At 39.8% G+C, this 19,152-nt stretch overlaps 1 protein-coding gene across 4 annotated transcripts in view; it reads right to left on the bottom strand.

Moving 5' to 3' along the window:
- Positions 1–19,152, bottom strand: part of NCOA3 (nuclear receptor coactivator 3) — a 149,108-nt gene that overhangs the window by 47,695 nt on the left and 82,261 nt on the right. The window lies entirely within an intron of this gene.

The following is a 19,152-nucleotide window of genomic DNA, read 5'->3' as shown; positions in this document are numbered from 1 at the left end:
AAACGGAACTCTTATTAGGAAAGGCATTTTGGTTACCAGTCACTAAGGATTACTTCCTTCCTCAAAAAATCATGTTAACGCTCATAACTGATCGCTCTGCAATTTTTTTTTATGTAAAGACACTGGCAATTTAGCCTAAAAAAAGTCCCTTCACTATTCTTCACTCTTAATAAGATGGCTTCCTTTCTAACCGCCAAAAGGAAAATGGAAAGAAACTCAGGCTTCTCATATTTCAAATAAAATTAAGAGAGAGCTACTTATGGAAACACCAACAGTTTAGATGGTACCTTCACACCACAAACTAGACTTATCAAAAACCTAAGTAAAAATTCTCATACACAAAAATAAATTTCAACTTTCTTCTCAGCGTTTAGGAATCAAAGCCTTAAACTACTGAATCATGTCTGGAAATGAAAAGACAGTAGGATTACAGCTGTGCATGCCCAATTTATCTTCTGAAGTCAAAGCATGTCTCCTGTTACCTTGCAGCAAGTCAACGTGATCTGCATATCAATATATTAAATGGTCACAGTATCTGAAACAGATACCAACCACAAAAGGTGTTATTTTAATTAACAAGTTGGCAACATTATGAGCTTTACAGTTTTTTTCTACAATTCTTTTTGAATTATCACAATTTAAAGAAAATTTAAATTTAAAGGCTAAGAACCCAGACTAACAATTACGCCATTCCAATTCTATTTATGTCACCCTCCAGTAAAACAACCCTATAAATAGCTTTGCAAAAGAGAACAGCAATATACCAATAGTTGGCTTAGAAAAAAAGTTAATTTCTACAATTTAGTTTTCTACAACAGGACAAAATTTTATGGTAATGAAATTAAAGAAGGGCCAAATCAAACAACATTATATAACAAAAGGGCTATCTGGAATGTGTTACATTATTTGTAATAGCACAGAAACTATGAAAGATAAATTCCATGTAAATGAATTAAGTAGCCTACACTGCTGATCTTCCAAGTGCCTGTGTACTCATATAAGTTTAATATATTGAGCTTACTAAAGATTTACACTTAGTTTTTTATATTAATGACAAGCAATACATGATGGAAAATATATTTAAAGCTCAGGAACATATGTTGAGCATGTGTGCACATGCAAAGCTTTCAAAGTTGCTTTAAAATGTGAAAATGAATATGGCTCCCCCTGTTATCCTTGATAAATGTCAGCTGTCATGTACTCATGTCCAATACATACTGTTTTTCACAGAGCAGAGACCCAGAAAAGGCAATTTTGAACCTACCAGCTGCATGTAATGGTTATACATAAGCAAATTCTATTTGAGGTCAGAAGTTTAAAGGTTTTCAATATCAACTTCTAAATAATGCAGGCTTTATATGTTAAACATTACACAGATTCAAAAGCATACTCTAATTAGAAGTTTTTGGAAACAGACAAAATCGTAAGAAGGCAATTACTCTAAAAGTTTGGCACATGAGAGATAGGGTTATTTATAACAGTGATACAAACTGGACTATTTGTACAGCAGTTCACCTTTTATTAGATTATTGAGCTGATATTTAGGCCAATTCTATTTCTTAACTAAGTTACAAATTAAGTACTATAAAGCTATATTATTACCAATCTAACGATTTTCATGTCTATATCTGAAAGCTTAGCAGAAAGTAAACCGCTGTAACCTTTGGTCTTTGCTATGGTTTGAATACAGTTTATCTCCACAAAACTCATGTTGAGGCTTGGTCCCCGATGTTGTGGTATTCGGAAGTGGTGCCTTTAAGAGGCAATTAAGTCATTAAGATAGATTAACGCCTTTCTCACTCCCTTGAGTTCTTGCTCCCACAGGTTTGGACTAAAGAGTGGGTTGTTATAAAGTGAGATCCCCTCCTGTTGCTAACTTTGCACATATCTGCTTCCCCTTCCACTTCTCCACCGTGGTGTTACAACATGGCACAAAGCCCTCACCAGAAGCTGACCAGATCTCAGACCTCCCAGATTCCAGAATCGTGTGCTAAATAAACCTCTTTCTTTTATAAACTACTTAGTTTCTAACCCCAGAACACCAGAACACTAGAACAGAACACCAGAAAACAGACTAAGACATTCTTTGACTTTAATAATAAAATACAACTATCAATAGGAATTGTCTTTTGAAAGCATCCCCTGCAGAGTATGAGATCTATACTCAAAATAAATTACCTTTTACAGTAAGTTGTCATACGAGCAACACTAAATTCAAGACAGAATTTTTGAATTCTATCTTTTTTTTTTTTTTTTTTTGGCCAGGCACAGTGGCTCATTCCCATAATCCCAACACTTTGGGAGGCCAAGGAGGGCAGATAGCTTGAGCCTAGGAGTTCGAAACCAGACTGGGCAACATGGCAAAACCCCATCTCCACCAAAAACACAAAAAATTAGCTGGGTGTGGTAGTGTACACCTGTAGTTCCAGCTACTTGGGTGGCTTCGGTGGGAGGACTGGGCTTGGGAGGCGGAGGCTGGAGTGAGCCAAGATCGCACCACTGCACTAGAGCCTGGGTGACAGACTGAGACTCCATCTTCCCCAACCCTCCCCCCGCATCCCTGCCAAAAAAAAAGACATTTAAGCTTTTAAAATTATATATGTGGCCAGGCACGGTGGCTCACGCCTGTAATCCCACCAGTTTGGGAGGCTGAGGCGGGGAGACTGTCTGAGGTCAGGAGTTCGAGACCAGTCTGGCCAACACAGTAAAACTCTGTCTCTACTAAAAATACAAAAATTAGCCAGGTGTGGTGGTGCACGCTGGTAATCCCAGGTACTCGGGAGGCTAAGGAAGGAGAATCACCTGAACCCAGGAGGCAGAGGCTGCAGTGAGCCAAGATCGCACCATTGCACTCCAGCCTGGCAATAGAGTGAGATTCCATCTCAAAAAAATAAAAAATAAAATAAAATGATATATATATGCATTAATAATCTCCTACATACTACCATAAAAACAAGTTACCTCCACATTTTAAATATGTATCACTAGTCAGCAGTCTTCCTGCCATAGAAGATGACATTCTTAAAAGTTTAAAAAATATATACAAAGGAAGTGAGAGAATTAGCCATCAGATCATCTCAAGTAAAATAACTGGAGCTTTTCTACTTGTAACTACTGCACTTAACTAGTCCTAAACAGCAGATCCACCAAGATTACGAATTTTTTGGTGAATTTTTCTAAAACTGTAGTTATAAACTTGAGAGCAAAAACTGATTTCTGGACGCACTGCGCAAGATAGCCGTAAGTATCTCACAAATGTTTAGTGGACAAATAGGAAAGTGGAGATGGATCGGGTATGGTCTTTTTAAGAATACAATCTTTTCAATGTAAACTTTCTTGACAAATGAAAAATATATGCTGCTGGAATTCAAATTGACTGTATAATTACAGGATGACCTCTACAAAAAGACTGAATAAGGTTCTTTAAAAATTGAAGTGAGTGCAATTAACATGTTATTTTTGAAATCTAACAACGTTTGAGATAGGAAACCTTTTGAGATCAGTGTCATGCGGAAAGTAACAATATTTTTCTGTAAAATTTCTTTATGACATCATAGTGCTCTTAGCAGTTTTGCATACATCAGCTAGATTCTTTAATAGCTTTACTGAGATATAATTCACATATCATATGCTTAAAGTGCACGACTGGCTTTTAGTATTTTTTAGAGTTGTGTAACTCTCACTGTAATCAATTTTAGAACATTTTCATTATTCCAAAAAACCTCAACATCCCTCAGCTGTTACTACCCCCTGCTCCCATTCCCACCCGCTCAACCTCATATAACCCAACCTTCCACCCATTCACCCCTGCCCTTGGCAACCACTTACGTATTTTTGTCTTTATGGATTTACCTATTCAGGACATTTAATATAAATGGCATCACACAATATCTAGTTCTTTGTGACTGGCTTCTTATACTTAGCATAGTGTTTTCAAATACATCCACACTGTAGCACATATCAGTTCAGTCATGCCTAGCTTAATGACAGGGATACATTAGGAGAAATGTGTCTTTAGCCCATTTCATCATTACGCAAACATCATAGAGTATCCCTTAACAAACCTAGATAATACAGCCTAAATCTAGGCTATACAGTATAGCCTACAGCTCCTAGGCAACAAAACTATACTGCATGTTAATATACTGAATACTGCAGGCAAGTGTAACACAATGGTATTTGTGTATCTAACCATATCTAAATATAGAAAAGGTACAGTAAAAATACAGTATTATAATCTTATGGAACCACTGTCATATACATGGTCCTAATTCTTCACTGACTGAAACATTCACTGTTACATGCTACATGACTGTACTTCATTGCTTTTTATTTCTGGCTAATACTTCACTGTATGGATACACCACATTTTATTTATCCACTTATCAGCTGCTGGAAATTTAAGTTGTTGTTCTGCTACTACGAATACTCTTGCTATGAATATTTGTGTATAAGTTGTGTGATTATGTATATTCTTAAATGAGAAATCATGAGCACTAATAATAAAAATAGGTTTCAGCCAGGTGTGGTGGCTCATGCTTGTAATCCCAGCACTTTGGGAGGCCAAGGTGGGAGGAACACTTGAGGTCAGAGGTTCGAGACCAGCTTGGCCAACACGTTGAAACCCTGTCTCTACTAAAAATACAAAAATTAACCAGGCATGGTGGCGTGCACCTGCAATCCCAGCTACTCAGGAGGCTGAGGCAGGAGAATCACTTGAACTCAGGAGGTGGAGGTTGCAGTGAACCGAGATTATGCCACTGCACTCCAGCCTGGGTGACAGAGCGAAACTCCATCTCAAAATAAAATAAAATAAAAACAGGCTTGATAATATATGCCAATGATGCTTCCAAAGTTCTCTAGTCAACAGTAAAGAAGCCAGGTTCTCTTTTTTTTTTTTTTTGAGATGGAGTCTCGCTCTGTTGCCCAGGCTGGAGTACAGTGGCACGATCTTGGCTCACTGCAAGCTCTACCTCCCAGGTTCACGCCATTCTCTTGCCTCAGTCTCCCGAGTAGCTGGGACTACAGGCGCCTGCCACCACGCCCGGCTAATTTTTTTGTATTTTTTAGTGAAGACGGGGTTTCACTGTGTTAGCCAGGATGGTCTCGATCTCCTGACCTCATGATCCGCCTACCTCAGCCTCCCAAAGTGCTGGGATTACAGGCATGAGCTACCGCGCCTGGCCAAAGCCAGGTTCTTTAAAAACATTTATTCTAAAAATCTAAAAACCAATCATGGAATCTTAACTATGATTAATATATTAAGGGGCTCTAATGGTGAAAGCAGACAACATGCAAGAAGAGATGGGTAACGTAAGCAGAGAAATGAAAACTCTAAGGAGGAATCAAAAGGGAAGGTTAGGCCAGGCACAGTGGCTCACGCCTGTAATCCCAGCACTTTGGGAGGCCAAGGTGGGTGGATCACCTGAGATCAGGAGTTCAAGACCAGCCTGGACAACATGGAGAGACCCCGTCTCTACTAAAAACACAAAAAGTAGCTGGGCATGGTGGCGAGTACCGTAATCCCAGCTACTCGGGAGGCTGAGGCAGGAGAACGGCGTGAACCAGGGAAGCGGAGCCTGCAGTGAGCCAAGATCACACCACTGCACTTCAGCCTAGGCGACAGAGCAAGACTCCACCTCAAAAAAAAAAAAAAAAAGGACAGGTTAGAATCAAAAACACTAACAGAAATGCAAAATGCCTTTGATGGGCTCATCAGTAGACCAAACATAGGAATGGGAGAACAGTGAGCCTTAAGATCAATACAAACTTCCAAAATTGAAAAAGAAAGAGAAAATGAAAAAGAAAAGAATATCCAAGAATGGTGGGACAATTATAAAAGGTGTAACACACACAAAAAGGAAATACTATTCATATGAAATTTTAGAAAAGGTAAAACAGTAGTGACATAAAGCAGACCAGCTGGAGGTTTCTTCTTGTTGCTAGGGACCAGTGGAGATGACTGATTGCACAGAGGCACAAAGAACTTTAGGGAGTGGTAGAAATGTTTTATATCATGACTGTGGTGATGGTTACATTTGTCAAAACTTATTAAATTGTAAATGTAAGGTTGGTAAATGTTTTGTATGTATATTACGCTTTAATGAAGTTTTTTTGAAATCAAGTACTTAAGGAAAATTACAGTGCTTATTGCTAATCCTATGATAAATAAAAAGTGGTATGAAATAACTTAGCTAATAAAACAAGAAACAACTTATAAAACATTTCACTAAGAAAATTTACTTTTGGCTTAGCATGGTGCCTCACACCTGTAATCCCAGCACTTGAGGAGGCCGAGGCAGGTGGATTGCTTGAGCTCAATTCAAGATCACCCCGGGCAACATGGCGAAATCCCCATCTCTACCAAAAATATAAAAATAGTAATTAGCCAAGTGTGGTGGCAAGCGCCTGTAGTCCCAACTACTCGAGAGGCTGAAGTGGGAGGATCGCTTGAGCCTGGGCGGCAGAGACTGCGGTAAGCCAAGATCATGCCACTGCAGTTCAACCTGGGTGACAGTGTGAGACCCTGTCTAAAATTTAAAAAAAGAAATAAAATTTACTTTTTCTAAAGTAGTACCACTACACTGAAAGTAAATATATTAGCAGTTAAAATCAAGGTTTTAAAACTTTACAGCAATAAAAATATTTTAAACAAGATACAAAAAACGATCATTGCAATGCTGTTCATACTTCAAAAGCTAGATGAAAATCTAATGTTTATCAATTGCAGATTTGAAAAATGAATTCTAATGAAGCCACGCGAAATAATACAATACAGTGGTGGTAAAAATGAATTACACACAACATGGCTGGATCTTACAATTTATAAAGCCACCACATTACATCCATTGTATTTTTGTAAAGCTAAAAAGACAAAAAAAAACTAAACATTGTTCAAAGACACATCCAAATGAGACTTTTTCAAAGTTTTTTAAATAAAGTTAATTATTAACTCAAAGACAGCTGTGACTTCAAGGATAGAAGCAGGATGACTTCAGGGAGAAAGATTCAGGGAGCAGGTACACTGAACGAACTGACCGTCCCGTTCTCCAGTTCAAGTAGTGGGTTCAAGAGTAGCCTTCAAAGTATACTTCATAATTCAAATAATATATACTCTTTATTTATATAAAATAATGCAGAATTTTAGTGTTTAAGGTAAAAAATCACTATGTGAACAAATACTTGATCTAACATCTGAAAGAGGTATTGTGATAAATGCATTCCACTTATTACTCCCATTTAATCCTCCTTACAGCCCTATGAAACGCAGAACAGTGAGTAGATGAAAGTACAGTTCAACATTATCCCTACTTCACTGGAAAACACTGAGAAATAGAAAGGTAAACTCAACCCAAAGTCATACATCTAGCAAGTCATGGAGCTAGAAATTAAATCCAAGTCATTCTAACTTCAGAGCCAAGCCTTTAACCAGTCCCACCAAAAAATTAAAAAAAAAAAAAGAAAAGCCTTATGTCATGGCATCAAATATTTTACTTTTTTCATGGAATCTCAGTAAAGCCACATCACTTACAGCTATTCTAACAGTTTGGATAGAACTGGCCTTACTGGATGGACTTCCCAACAATAAATCACTGTTTTCCAGCCACACCAACTGGAAGCTCCCACCAGTCTAAAAAATTTTTAAAGTTATAAATCACGGTCCTTTGCAAGTAATCGCCAGCCAAGGACTGTAGATTATTGACCTATCCCTATAGACATCTCCTTTTAAAAATCATTTTAAGGCCAGGCGTGGTGGCTCACTCCTGTAACCCCAGCACACTTTGGGAGGCCGAGGTAGGCAGATCACCTGAGGTCAGGAGTTTGAGACCAGCCTGGCCAACATGGTGAAACATCGTCTCTACTAAAAATAAAAAATTGGCTGGGCATGGTGGTACGCGCCTGTAGTCCCAGCTACTCGGGAAGTTGAAGCAGGAGAATCGCTTGAACCCGGCAGGCGGAGGCTGCTGTGAGCCGAGATGGCGCCACTGCACTCCAACTAGGGCAACACAGTGAGACACGGTCTTAAAATAAAACTAAAATTAAAATTAAAATGTCAGTTTTTTTTTTTTTTTTTTTTTTTTAATGAGGCGGAGTCTCACTCTGTCTCCCAGGCTGGAGTGCAGGGCGCGATCTCGGCTCACTGCAAGCTCCGCCTCCCGGGTTCACGCCATTCTCCTGCCTCAGCCTCCGAGTAGCTGGGACTACAGGCGCCCGCCACCAAGCCCGGCTAATTTTTTTTTTCGTATTTTAGTGGAGACAGGGCTTCACCGTGTTAACCAGGATGGTCTCGATCTCCTGACCTCGTGATCCGCCCGTCTCGGCCTCCCAAAGTGCTGGTATTACAGACGTGAGTCACCGCACCTGGCCTAAAATAAGTCAGTTTAAAGGCCGGGTGTGGTGGCTCACGCCTGTAATCCCATCACTTTGGGAGGCTGAGGCAGGCGGATTGCCTGAGGTAAGGAGATCAAGACCAGCCTGGCCAGCATGGCAAAATCCTGAATCTACTAAAAATACAAAAATTACCCAGGTGTGGTGGCAGGAGCCTGTAATCCCAGCTACTCAGGAAGCTGAGGCAGGAGAATCGCTTGAACTCCGAAGGCAGAGGTTGCAGTGAGCTGAGATCACACCACTGCACTCCAAACTGCGCGACAACAGCAAAACTCTGTCTCCAAAAAAAAGTCAGGTGTTCCGCCCGCCTCAGCCTTCCAAAGTGCTGGGATTACAGGCGTGAGCCACCGTGCCCAGCAATATCGTCATGTTATAAAGACTTTTATCTTCTTTTTTCTGAGACAGAGTCTCCTCTGTTGCCCAGCTTGGAGTGCAGTGACGCAATCTTCACTCACTGCAAACTCCACTTCCCAGGTTCAAGCGATTCTCCTGCCTCAGCCTCCTGAGTAGCTGGGATTACAGGTGCCTTCCAACACTCCAGGCTAATTTTTTTGTATTTTTAGTAGAGACGGGGTTTCACCATGTTAGCCAAACTGGTTTCAACCTCCTGACTTCAAGTGATCTGCCCACCTAGGCTTCCCAAAGTGCTAGGATTACAGGCATGAGCCACTGCGCCCGGCCAAGACTTTCATCTTCTAATCTGACTGGTTATCATGCATCTTGAGTGGTGTCGTAGCAGTTAGCAGATAACTAAAAGGTTCTGTAATGTAGAATCTAATACATCGATCGTAGAAAACTAAAGCTGGAAAGAACCTGAGATTATGTGTAAAACAAGTGAACTGGTCATTATGAGGAAAATGATGCCAAGATAAGACTACTACTCTTTCTAGTTCCCATCTGGCAACATGTGTTTTCTGGCTTTAAATATGAGAGGTGTTATATCCAAGGCAAAATTAACAAATGTTGATTTTTATACATAAGACAATACAAACCTAAAAACAATTCACTTAAGTTGTTTGGTTTTTAAGCAATCATTGCTTTATAAGATTTCTATGAATTTGGTTCATATTTTAATTAGAAGGCATGAATGCAGAATTTATAATCAAAATGTTTACCTTTAAACTTTAGAAATTTATTTCAAAATAAACTGAAGGAGAAATATAAATACAGTTATTACAACTAACAATGTCATTCTTATGCCAGTAATTCTTTTTCCATACTAATTCTCTAATAAGGTTATAACAGAACTTTAGAAATTAGAATTCTAGGAAAATGTTTATATAAAGGCACTTGATAATTATCCTGGCTTAGTAATGCTTTCATTCCTTCACCAAACTTTGTGATGTTCTTATTTTAACATGACAGAAAAACTGGTTTTAAAATTTTTCATGAAGTTAAATCCATCAACTCAAGAGGAGGTACTCCCAAGAGTTAATTTCCAAGACAATGAATGATACCACAGTCTGGGATTCCAAAGTCTTGATTTTAAAACGTCTGTGGTGTCCGGGTGCAGTGACTCATGCCTGTAGTCCCAGCACTTTGAGAGGCCAAGGCGGGTGAATCACCTGAGGTCAGGAGGTCAAAACCAGCCTGGCCAACATGGTAAAACCCCATCTCTACAAAACACAAAAAATTAGCAGGGACGTGGTGGCAGGCACCTGTAAACCCAGCTACTTGGGAGGCTGAGGCAGGAAAATCGCTTGAACCTGGGAGGCAGAGGTTGTAGTGAGAGGAGATCACACCACTGCACCCCAGCCTGGGCAACAAGAGCAAAACTCTGTCTCAAAAAAACAGTCTGTCATTAGAATTAAATTTTTCTGTTGAGTAACCACAGACATACTTTCACTGCTGGAGGAATGTCATCTAAAAAGTTAGTTCAAGGTATTACTGACTTCAGGATACTTAAATTCTTTAACTGAAAACCATTTTTTAAATGAGAAGAACTTCAATTTTCTGCAATTTGACAATGTTGTTAATTAAGTAGCATCCCCTACCAGGACCACCACTCACACCAGTAACAGTATGAACATTTTAAATGACAGCAACTTATTAGAAGATAAAGTTCACTGAATTATGGAAAGAAAATGGTCTGTAGTTTGTAAATAATCGAGTTAGGTTCTAATTTCAGTTTTGCCACAAACTAGGTATATAACTTTAATAAACCTGTTACCTTTTCTGAAGCCTCTATCAACCCCAACACAGGGCTGTAGAAATGAAACGAGATAAAAGTATTTCATTGTTGAATAGTGCTTAGAAATTGAGTTGGCAGAGAAAGTCACTGAACTTGAAGGGATATCAAAAGACTTATCCAATTTGAAGAAGAGAAAGAAAAAAGACTGAAGAAAAATGGGTAGAACCTTAAGGACTTATAAAAATATCAAATGGTAGGCTGGGCATGGTGGCTCACACTTCTAATTCGAGCACTTTGGGAGGCTGAGGCAGGGGGATCACCTGAGGTCAGCGGTTCAAGACCAGCCTGGCCAACATGGCGAAACCCCATCTCTACTAAAAATACAAAAAAAAAAAAAAAATTAGCCGGGTGTGGTGGCAAGCACCTGTAATCCCAGCTACTCAGGAGGCTGAGGCAGGTGAATCACTTGAACCCATGAGACAGAGGTTGCAGTGAGCTGAGAGAGCACCATTGCACTCCAACCAGGGGAACAAGAAAGAAACTCCACCTCAAAAAAAAAGAAAGTCAAATGGTCTAACAAGTATGATTGGAGTCCCAGAGGAAGGAGAATTAAATTGAAGCAGAAAAAGTACTTGAAGAATGGCCTAAACTTTCCATATTTGATGACAACACAAATTTACAAATCCAAGAAGCTCAAAGAATACCATGCAGGATAAATACAAAGAAAACTAGACCTAAATACATAGTCAAATTATTTTAAACCAAACATAAAAAGAAAATCTTTAAAGCATCCACAAGAAAAAAAGACCACACATACTGAGAACAAGATTAAAAATCACCTCTTCAAAAAAAGGGGCGGGGGGAGGTGGTTACAACACAACAGAACAACATCTTTAAACTGCTGAAATAAAAAAATCATCAACCCAGAATTTTCTATCCAGTGAACCAAACCTTCAAAAATAAAGTGAAATAGAGACATTTTCAGATAAATAAAAGTTGAGACAATTAGTGGCAAACAATTCTGGAAATGAAATTATATCCTTCAGGCCAAAGAGAAAGGGGCATCAGATGAAAATGCACATCTATAAAGATGAAGGAAGAGTACCAGAAATGTCTTACTGTCAAATGGGTGACGGCTTCTGCTACTCTCTGTGTTCCCTTGAGGACGCATATGCTACAATTTGTCTTCAAAGGACAGTCGAAGATTCTCATGGAAAAGACTATACAAAGTACCTTTAAATACCGATAATTTATGAAACAGTCTGGACAATGAATTACTGAGCTAACACTTTTAAGTTTTAAAACTATACTAAAGGACAAAATGTCTGGGTATCTTATACATCTAAGCAGACAACTTAAAAGTGACTACAGAATAAGACTAAGAAAAACAGAATTAACTGCACAGGACTAAATGAACTAGTGAGAGAAATTTAACCAGTGATTTGTTTCAGACTATGGTTTTTTTCTTTTGATTTTTTGTTTTTTGTCTTGAGCCACAATCTTACTCTATTTCCCAGGCTGGAGTGCAATGGTGAGATCTCGACTCACTGCAGCCTCTGCCTCCCAGGTTCAAGTGATTCTTGTGCCTCAGCCTCCCGAGTAGCTGGGATTACAGGCACCCATCACCATCCCCAGCTAATTTTTATGTTTTTAGTAGAGAGGGATTTCACCATGTTGGTCAGGCTGGTCTTGAACTCCTGACCTCAGGTGATCCTCCTGCCTCAGCCTCCCAAAGTGCTGGGATTACAGGCGTGAGCCACCATACCCAGCCGTTTTTTGCTTTGTTTTGAGGCAGGGTCTTGGTCTCTTGCCCAGGATGGAGTGCGATGGTGCAATCACGGTTCACTGAGGCATCAGCCTCCCAGGGTGAAGCGATCCTCCCACCTCAGCTTCCCCAGCAGCTGGGACCACAGGCATGTGCCACCATGCCCAGTTAATGTTTTTATTTTTTATTTTTGTAGAGATGGGGTCTCACTATATTGCCCAGGCTGGTGTTATTTTTTAATACTCTGTTTTCTGATGGCTATAGGAGGAAGCCCTTTTCCTTTCTTCTTCATCTACCTCTAGCTCACAATTTAATATGTTATGTTTTGTAGGAAAATTTTTAAATGGCATTTGAGTGTGGTGGCGCATGCCTGTAGTCCTAGCTACTCAGGAGGCTGAGGCAGGACTGCTTAAGCCCAGGAATTCAAGATTGCAATGAGCCACGATCATACCACTGCACTCCAGGTAGGTCAAGAGAGTAAGACCCCGCCTCAAAGTAAAGTAAAAATTGAGTCTATTTTTCATGTTAATAATGTTATTTGCATATGCTTAATCAAATTCCATCAGGACAAAGGTAAATAAAATTTACCAGAATGACTGGACAAATCATTGTACAATCAAGGTCATATACTATGTGTTATAATTAAGAAGGATATAATGATGTAATGTCACATAATTATAATATAATGGTTTGACAAGTCGAGCAATATAACAAAGACAGTAGGGCAGGACACAGTGGCTCGTACCTGTAATCCCAGCACCAACACTGCGGGAAACGTCAACGCAGGGGGATTATTTGAGCCCAGGAGTTCAAGACCAGCCTAGGCAATATAGTGATGCCTCACTTCCACAAAAAAATTTCAATAAACATCTTATAAATTTAAAAAATTTTTTAAAAGAAAACAAAGATTGTATATTATACAAGAAGTCAATGCCTATGGGCCTGGTACCTGTTCTTGGTTTACAGGAACTAGCTTCACAGATGGAAGGTCACCTAGTGGCAGCCAATGACTCAGTAAATTTAGGGAACCTGGACAAGAGATGACTTCACCCAAATTCATAAGTATTCCAAGTAAAATCTGGTAGAGAGGGTATTGTATTTGCTTCCTAGTTTCGGGATCAAAGAACAAATAAAAGAGACATTAAAAGTTCAAGTCAGGCGCAGTGGCTCATGCCTATAATCCCAGAACTTTGGGAGGTCAAGGAGGGTGATCACCTGAGCAAGGAGTTTGAGACCAACCTGGACAACATGGCAAAACCCCGTCACTACTTAAAAAAAAAAATTAGCTGGGCATAGTAGCGGGCACCTGTAATCCTAGCTACTCGGGAGGCCGGGGCAGGAGAATCACTTGAACCGGGGAAGCGGAGATTGCAGTGAGCTGACAGTGTGCCACTGCACTTCAGCCTGAGTGACAGAGGAGACTCTGTCTCAAATAAATAAATAAATACAGTCCTGTAATCAGACAACATATATGGGCATAAGGATGGCACTGAATAGAGGCCTGAGACTTTGGCAAATATGGTCAATTAATCAAGTTACCAAAGCAAACCAAGAAAAAAGGAACATCTTTTTTACAAATAGCTCTGGAACTGGATATCTATAATTTAATCAAAAGTTGGTCCTCTGGCTGGGCGCAATGGCTTATACCTGTAACCCACACACTTTGGGAGGCCAAGGCAGGTGGATCACCTGAGGTCAGGAGTTTGAAACCAGCCTGGCCAACATGGTAAAAAACCATCTCTACTAAAAAAATACAAAAATTATACGGGCATGGTGTTGGGCACTTGTAGTACCAGATACTTGGGAGGCTGAGGCAGGAGAATTCCTTGAACCCAGGAGGCAGAGGTTGCAGTGAGCCGAGATTGTACCACTGTACTCCAGACTGAGAGATAAGAGCCAAACTCTGTCTTTTAAAAAAAAGGTATATTTTATGTTCTGTAAATTTTATGTACAATTAAAATGAATGGGAAAGATCTCTTTGGCATGATAGGGCATTATTTCCAGGAGATATCAGTTAAGTAAGAGAAAAAGCAAAGTGCAAAAGAGTATATACAGTATGCTATCTTTTGTATAAAAAATAAATAAAACATACAGATATCATCAAAAAAAAGAAACAGGAAGGATAAGACAGAAAACGTTTACGTTTGTTACCTAAGAAAACTGAAGAAAAATGGCATGGAAGAGATACAAAAACAATGTATGCCTTTTGTATAATTCTGACTTTTGAAAGCATGTTATTATTCTATACATTACAAAAACAGAAATCAGAATGAGAGGCAGCATAAACAAACAAGTAAATAAACTTAATTTTGTTTCAAATGAATACCTTAACTAGATTATACAGAAAGTAAGGTACGAAGTAAAAGTGGGGTGGAAGTCGGGCGTGGTGGCTCACTCCTGTAATCCCAGCACCTTGGGAGGCAGAGGCAGGCGTATTGCCTGACATCAGGAATTGGAGACCAGCCTGGGCTGGTGAGACCTTATCTCTATTAAAGATATACAAATTAGCTGGGTGTGGTGGCACGCACCTGTAGTCACAGCTACTCAGGAGGCTGAGGCAGAAGAATCGCTTGAACCCAGAAGGCAGAGGTTGCAGTGAGCCAAGATGGCGCCACTGCACTCCAGCCTGAGCAACAGAGCAAGACTGTCTCAAAAAAAAAAAAAAAACAGTGGGGTGGAGAAGGGGTATGGAGGGCTAATCCAAGCAATTTAAATTTTAACTATTTACTCTCTGTCTGGGAGGTGGAGAAGAATTACAGACAAATGCTCCACTCATTTTCAGTTTGTTTACTGTAGTGAAATGAAAAAACCAATTCTGAAATTATTTTAGATGTATTAGAGGATCAGGCAAATGAGTAAACGTACTACATAATAAGAAGCGACATAAAAATAAAAAATGGGGTACAAAGAACCCTATAGACATGGAATAAAGAGGTACATACTGATATAAACTCATGATTTCTAAAATATGTATATCAATGTTTCAATGAACACGTGTGCAATCGGCCCTCTGTATCCATGGATTCTGCATCCACGGATCAAAAATACTCAAAAAATAAATTTTAAAAAACAATACAACAATAAAATACAAATTAAATAATACAGTTTAACAATAACCTACACAGTATTTACTCTCTGTTACATTCTTGTAAGTAATCTAGAGATGATTTAAAGCATACAAGAAATTGAACATGGGTTACATGCAAATACAATTGCTACTTTATAGTTTAAAGAACTTGAGCACAAGGCCGGGCGCGGTGGCTCAAGCCTGTAATCCCAGCACTTTGGGAGGCCGAGGCGGGTGGATCACGAGGTCAGGAGATCAAGACCATCCTGGTTAACAAGGTGAAACCCCGTCTCCACTAAAAATACAAAAAACTAGCCGGGCGAGGTGGCGGGCGCTTGTAGTCCCAGCTACTCGGAGGCTGAGGCGGGAGAATGGCGTGAACCCGGGAGGTGGAGCTTGCAGTGAGCTGAGATCGCGCCACTGCACTCCAGCCTGGGCGATACAGCGAGACTCCGTCTCAAAAAAAAAAAAAAAAAAAAAAAAAGAACTTGAGCATCAGCAGATTTTGGTGCACACAAAGGGTCTTAGACCCAGTCACCCTCAGGTACGAAGGGATGACTGTATGAGTATGTATATGTATGTGTATGTGTATAAGCATGCATATTATTTCCTAGCTCTATCCACTAAAAAGGTCAAGATGAGAAAACAGCCCAGAATTAGTGAGGACACCTAGCACTCAGAGAGATCCTGGTCTCTAAAACTTTTATTCCCCACAAGGACACAGCGGCCCACTTACAGGAGCTTCACTAGCCAAACTTCTAGGACAATTTGAGCACTAAAATAATTAAGCAGGGTAAGTGAATCACAAACCATTCAAAAAATAGGAATTCATGAATCCATAACCAATACATAGGGCTACTGATTACAGAATACAGCCAAGAGCTGACAGGTAATGTGAAAGGAATGCTGGAAAGAAAAAAATGACCATTTTGCAATCATCACAATAAAAGGCTGGATCAGACAAGAGTCAATGAATTCTAAAAGAAACTGTGAAAAGAATCAGAATATCTACATTGTTTCCCCACAGGCTGTTTACTGCTTGGCAAAAGAGAGGGCGAAAAAACCGTACAGTGGAGAAATCTGGCAACACCTTGGCCAAGGGATCAAAATTTGCACCACAATAAGGGACAGATGGAAGTCATATGACTCCATCTCAGAGTATCACATTACCGATGTCGTATTCCTGCCAAGAATATGTAACATGTTCATCTAATCACAAGGAAATTTCAGACCAACATAAAATGAAGAACATCTCCATTGAAGAGAGTAAGGGGGTTAGGGAAGGGTTGTGTTCTCAAAAATGCCAATGTCATAAGAGATAAAGAAAGGCTGTGAAAATGTCCCAGGAAACAAGAGGCTAAAGAGAAATTATAACTGAATGCAGAACCTGACCCCAGACTGCAGTGTATACGGGAAGCATAGAAAATGCTACAAGAGACTTTCTTATTCTTAGGTCAACTGACAAAACTGGAGTATGGGCGAAAGATTTCATCAACATCCATTTATGAAGTTATTAACTGTACCATGGTTATATAAAAGAATTACCCGATTTGTAGGAATACAACAGAAGTATTAGGGGAAAGAAGCATAACATATGTAACTCACCCTCAAATGGTTAAAAAAAAATTGTATGTTTATGTTTGTGTATAGAAAGAGAAAAGAGAGTAGGACGGCACAAATACAAATAATAAAGCAAGTGGGTAAGTCTGGATAAAGGATATCCAGATGTTCTTTACACTATATTTTTGCAACTTTTGTAAATGTATACTTCCAAATAAAAGGAATTAAAAAAAAAAAAACTGGCCGAGCACAGTGGTTCACACCTGTAATCCCAGCACTTTAGGAGGCCAAGGCGGGTAGATCACCTAAGGTCAGGAGTTCAAGACTGGCCTGGCCAACATGGTGAAACCCTGTCTCTACTAAAAATACAAAATTAGCTGGGCATAGTGGCGGGTGCCTGTAATCCCCGCTACTTGGGAGGCTGAGGCAGGCTTGAACCTGGAAGTGGAGGTTGCAGTGAAACAAGATTGCGCCACCGCACTCCAAGCTGGGTAACAAGGCAAGACTCTGTCTCAACAACAACAACAAAAAAGAAACCTGTGGAGATAGTTCTCTGCCATGTTCAGAAGAATGGGTATATATCACAATTAACTGAGGGATTTCATAGGGAAATTACAAGACCTAAGGCTGGTAACTTGGATAGATTCTCAGATAAAGTACCATTGGAAATGTCAGAGAAGGGAGTTTGTACTTTTTTTTTCTGTAAGCCAAGGAAAGGTTGCACAAAACTTAGGGCACAACATAAGCTTGGCTAAAAGTACAAATTTAGGAAAATCTTCTAGCAAAACTTTGAGTGGACAAGGAAGCAGTAGAGACAAGGACAAACACCCTCATGAAATTATGGGGTCTTGGCCTCGGAAGCTAAAATTAGGAACAGAAAGTGCAACAAATACAGGACATATGAAAATAGAAAGCCAGATAAAGCCTGCTTACCAAATGTATCAGAGTGTGGTGGGATTCAAAGACAACTCAGACTTCAAACCTAGCTAACCAAGAAAATGACGGGATTACTAAAAGAAATTTAGCTAAGCAAAGCATGATTGCTTTCTCAGCAAGCAGGCAGCTTTTTCTATTCTCATTTTTCCTATTCTGATATAACATTAAAAGTTTAGAAAAGGGGCCAGACGCAGTGGCTCATGCCTATAATCCCAGCACTTTAGGCCAAGGCAGGCACATCACTTGAGGCCAGGAGTTTCAGCCTGGCCAACATGGTGAAATTCCATCTCTACCAAAAATACAAAACTTAGTCGGATGTGGCAGTGCACACCTATAATCCCAGCTACTTGGGAGGCTGAGGCATGAGAATTGCCCAGGAGGCAGAAGCTGCAGTAAGCCGAGATCACACCACTGCACTCCAGCCTGGGTGACAGAGGGAGACTCTGTCTCAAAAATAAAATAAAATAAAATGTTAAGAAAGGGGTTAGATGAAATGTTATTTGCCGCACAAGCAATTTGGGGAAATTTGTCTTCACAAGGTGAAATAGTAAATATAAGTTGGGGCTAATTCAGATGTTTGACTAAATGCCATTAAAATATTCACACATAAGGAGGGAGAATTTCTTCTCTTCCCCCAAAATTATGTTTGCATAGGTATATATATACATATATACGAATACCATCACCCCTTGTATGACACATTGGAATTGCACTTGTTCTGTTACATGCAGATTTTTCTCTACTTCTGCCATGCCTAAGACAGTAGGACCAACATTTCCTCTTCTTCCTCCTCCTCCTCAAGCCTACTCAACCTCACAAGAAGAATGAAGACCTTTATGATGATCCACTTAATGAATAATATATATATTTTCTCTTCCTTATGACTTTTTTTTTAGGGATGCAGTCTCGCTCTGTTGCCCAGGCTGGAGTACAGTGGCATGATCTCAGCTCACTACAACCTCCACCTCCAAGGTTCAAGTGATTCTCCTGCCTCAGCTTTTTGAGTAGCTGGGATTACAGGCACACACCACCACGTCTGGCTAATTTTTGTATTTTTACAAAAATGACCATGTTGGCCAGGCTGGTCTCAAACTCCTAACCTCAGGTGATCCACCCACCTTGGCCTCCCAAAGTGCTGGGATTACAGGCATGCGCTACCGTGTCCGACCATGACTTTCATTTTTAATTATTTATTTATTTACTTATTTTCTAGAGACAAGGTTTCATACTGTTGGCTCATGCTGAAGTGTAGTGGTGCAATCATAGCTCACAGCAGCTTCAAATTCCTGAGATCAAGCAATCTCC

This window comes from Rhinopithecus roxellana, chromosome 13, assembly GCF_007565055.1.
Source record: "Rhinopithecus roxellana isolate Shanxi Qingling chromosome 13, ASM756505v1, whole genome shotgun sequence".
Lineage (NCBI taxonomy): Eukaryota > Metazoa > Chordata > Mammalia > Primates > Cercopithecidae > Rhinopithecus > Rhinopithecus roxellana.
This window is presented reverse-complemented; position numbering and strand designations above follow the sequence as displayed.